Source organism: Salmo trutta, unplaced genomic scaffold, assembly GCF_901001165.1.
Source record: "Salmo trutta unplaced genomic scaffold, fSalTru1.1, whole genome shotgun sequence".
NCBI classification, from domain to species: Eukaryota; Metazoa; Chordata; class Actinopteri; order Salmoniformes; family Salmonidae; genus Salmo; species Salmo trutta.
The window spans coordinates 277,697-282,385 of record NW_021822707.1 but is presented as its reverse complement, the minus strand read 5'-3'; positions in this window follow the sequence as shown (position 1 = coordinate 282,385).

Below are 4,689 nucleotides of genomic sequence, written 5' to 3'. Positions count from 1 at the left end.
GTGATGGTGATGATGATGATGATGATGATGGTGATGAAGATTATGATGATGATGAGGATGATGGTGAGGATGGTGATGGTGAGGATGGTGATGATGAGGATGATGATGGTGATGAAGATTATGATGATGAGGATGATGGTGAGGATGGTGATGGTGAGGATGGTGATGATGAGGATGATGATGGTGATGAAGATTATGAGGATGATGATGATGAGGATGATGGTGAGGATGGTGATGGTGAGGATGGTGATGATGAGGATGATGGTGAGGATGATGATGGTGAGGATGGTGATGATAAGGATGATGATGGTGGTGATGAGGATGATGAGGATGATGGTGATGAGGATGATGATGATGAGGATGATGATGGTGATGATGGTGATGAGGATGAGGAGGATGAGGAGGATGAGGAGGATGGTGATGATGAGGATGATGGTGATGATGAGGATGATGATGGTGATGAAGATTATGAGGATGATGAGGATGATGATGGTGATGAAGATTATGATGATGAGGATGATGAGGATGATGATGGTGATAATGATGATGATGGTGATGATGGTGGTGATGAGGATGATGATGATGAGGATGATGATGGTGATGATGGTGATGAGGATGAAGAGGATGAGGAGGATGGTGATGATGAGGATGATGGTGAGGATGAGGATGATGATGGTGGTGATGAGGATGATGAGGATGAGGATGATGAGGATGATGATGAGGATGATGGTGATGATGGTGATGAGGATGAGGAGGATGAGGATGATGATGGTGATAATGATAATGATGATGGTGATGAAGGTGGTGATGAGGATGATGAGGATGATGGTGATGGTGATGATGGTGATGAGGATGAGGAGGATGAGGAGGATGGTGATGATGAGGATGATGGTGATGATGGTGATGATGATGATGAGGATGAGGATGATGGTGATGATGATGATGAGGATGATGAGGATGAGGATGATGATGAGGATGATGGTGATGATGGTGATGAGGATGAGGAGGATGAGGATGATGAGGATGATGATGATGATGATGATGATAATGGTGATGAGAATGAGGAGGATGAGGAGGATGGTGATGATGGTGATGAGGATGAGGATGAGGAGGATGATGAGGATGATGATGATGAGGATGATGGTGAGGATGATGGTGATGATGATGAGGAGGATGAGGATGATGGTGATGAGGATGAGGATGATGATGAGGATGATGGTGATGATGGTGATGATGGTGATGATGATGAGGAGGATGATGGTGATGATGATGATGGTGATGAAGATGTGGTTGTTGACACTGATGCTCATGTATAAATAACAGGGTGTGTTGATGACTTGCTTCTGTGATGGGAGGTTCGGTTTAGCAAATCCAATCATCTATTACCAATATTGAATAATTTATTTTATTTTTATCTTGTTTACCCACTCAGTGGTCTCTGTAATGTTTCTTATCAAAGTGTAATCATATATATGGTTCTTTTATTCATGATATTTACTGTAGATATTAAAGATTTGAGTGTGTGTGTGTGTGTGTGTGTGTGTGTGTGTGTGTGTGTGTGTGTGTGTGTGTGTGTGTGTGTGTGTGTGTGTTTTATCGGTCTTTTGGTAATGATGCTTCTCTTATCAATAACAGATAATGAGCAGATAAAATATATATTTAAAGAAGAAAACACTAAAAGCTGTGATACAAATGTAGAATATACTGTATTAAACTGGCTGAAAATACTGTATTAAACTGGCTGAAAATACTGTATTAAACTGGCTGAAAATACTGTATTAAACTGGCTGAAAATACTGTATTAAACTGGCTGAAAATACTGTATTAAACTGATTGAAAATACTGTATTAAACGGTATTAAACTGACTGAATATACTGTATTAAACTGATTGAAAATACTGTATTAAATTGGCTGAAAATACTGTATTAAACTGACTGAAAAGACAACACAGAACTGGACAGTTTTTCTGTTCATTAACCAATGTTTTTTTGTAGATGCATTCTCCTCATCCTCCTCATCCTCCTCCTCTTCCTCCTCCTCTTCCTCCTCCTGCTCCTCCTCCTCCTCCTGCTCCTCCTCTTCCTCCTCCTCCTCCTCCTCTTCCTCCTCCTCCTCTTCCTCATCTTCCTCCTCCTCCTCTTCCTCATCTTCCTCCTCTTCCTCCTCCTCCTCCTCATCCTCCTCTTCCTCCTCCTCCTCCTCCTCTTCCTCCTCCTCCTCCTCATCCTCCTCCTCCTCCTCTTCCTCCTCCTCCTCTTCCACGTCTGTTGTAATACTGATACATGTTTTGTTCAATGACCAGTATCTGATATTCCAATTTGTGATTTTGATCACCCCTGATATCCACCCCTGATATCCACCCCTGATGTCTACCCCTGATATTCACCCCTTATATCCGCCCCTTATGTCCGCCCCTGATGTCCACCCCTTATATCCACCCCTGATATCTACCCCTGATATCTACCCCTGATATCCACCCCTGATATCCACCCCTGATATCCACCCTGATATCCACCCTGATATCCACCCCTGATATCCACCCCTGATATCCACCCCTGATATCCACCCCTGATGTCTACCTCTGATGTCTACCCCTGATATCTACCCCTGATATCTACCCCTGATATCTACCCCTGATATCCACCCCTGATATCCACCCCTGATGTCTACCTCTGATGTCTACCCCTGATATCTACCCCTGATATCTACCCTTGATATCTACCCCTGATATCCACCCCTGATATCCACCCCTGATATCCACCCCTGATATCCACCCCTGATATCCACCCCTGATATCCACCCCTGATATCTACCCCTGATATCCACCCCTGATATCCACCCCTGATATCTACCCCTGATATCTACCCCTGATATCCACCCCTGATATCCACCCCTGATATCTACCCCTGATATCCACCCCTGATATCCACCCCTGATATCTACCCCTGATATCCACCCCTGATATCCACCCCTGATATCCACCCCTGATATCCACCCCTGATATCTACCCCTGATATCCACCCCTGATATCTACCCCTGATGGCCGCCCCTGATATCCACCCCTGATATCCACCCCTGATATCTACCCCTGATGGCCGCCCCTGATGTCCCATGTGGGAGGTCCCGTGTGGCTCAGTTGGTAGAGCATGGTGTTTGCAACGCCAGGGTTGTGGGTTTGATTCCCACGGGGGACCAGTACGGGGGGAAAAAGAAAAAAAAATGAAATGTATGTATTCACTACTGTAAGTTGCTCTGGATAAAAGTGTCTGCTAAATGACTCAAATTTAAATGTAAAAATATCTACCCCTGATATTGTGTGGGACATATTTCCAGATCAACAGGAACACAGAGATGGTGTTTTAATAGTCAAGGAATTCAATTTACTGTGATATTCACAGAAAATCTGGATGTGTAGCTTATGTCTCAGTAGTAGTGTCACCTTTGGTAATGTCTGGGTTGATTCTAACATTAACACTGGTGGGGTGATCAAAGTCCTCAATACTGTTACACATCTCTAATGAACAATGTGATCTTTGCTTTTATGAAACGACTTTGGAGAAATCTGCAGTCTGATTTGTCTTTCAGCACGTGGAGACAGAGCCATCTGAGAATGGGAGTGTTCCCCTATGTTTTGTTTGAAGTGTCTAAAATCTTTAGTTCTAATCCAGCAAAACCAGGACCGAATTTACAGACTCCAGCAAAACCAGGACCGAATCTACTGACTCCAGCAAAACCAGGACCAAATCTACAGACTCCAGCAAAACCAGGACCGAATCTACAGACTCCAGCAAAACCAGGACCGAATCTACAGACTCCAGCAAAACCAGGACCGAATCTACAAACTCCAGCAAAACCAGGACCGAATCTACAGACTCTAGCAAAACCAGGACCGAATCTACAGACACCAGCAAAACCAGGATTGTATCTACAGAATCCAGCAAAACCAGGACCGTATCTACAGACTCCAGCAAAACCAGGACCGAATCTACAAATCCAGCAAAACCAGGACCGTATCTACAGACTCCAGCAAAACCAGGACCGAATCTACAGACTCCAGCAAAACCAGGACCGAATCTACAAATCCAGCAAAACCAGGACCGTATCTACAGACTCCAGCAAAACCAGGACCCAATCTACAATTCCAGCAAAACCAGGACTGAATCTACAGACTCCAGAAAAACAAGGACTGAATCTACAGACTCCAGCAAATCAGGACTGAATCTATAGACTCTAGAGAGAGAAAATCAAAGCACCAAAATCCCGTAAAATGACTCTCTCCTAAAACGACTCTCTCTCCTAAAACTCTCCTAAAACGACTCTCTCTCCTAAAACGACTCTCTCTCCTAAAACGACTCTCTCTCCTAAAACGACTCTCTCTTTGTTGTTACTCGGTGTCTGAGAGTTGATTGAGGAGACCTGGAACTTCCAGCTTTTTATGTCTTTTTATCAAAACAACAGAAATCAAGTCAGTGACTAACAGGCCTTGGGAATGAGATGCGGAGGCTCTGATCAAACCAGTCGCATACACAGCGCACTCACACTCAGCCCCACATGGGACCTTCTGGTTTCTCAGAGGTCCTATGAGGATTTTGAGGAATTTTGATATTTCAGAGGAAAAGAGATGGTTGAGAGAGAGAGGGAGAGGGGGAGCGAGAGGGGGAGTGAGAGAGAGGGGGAGCGAGAGTGAG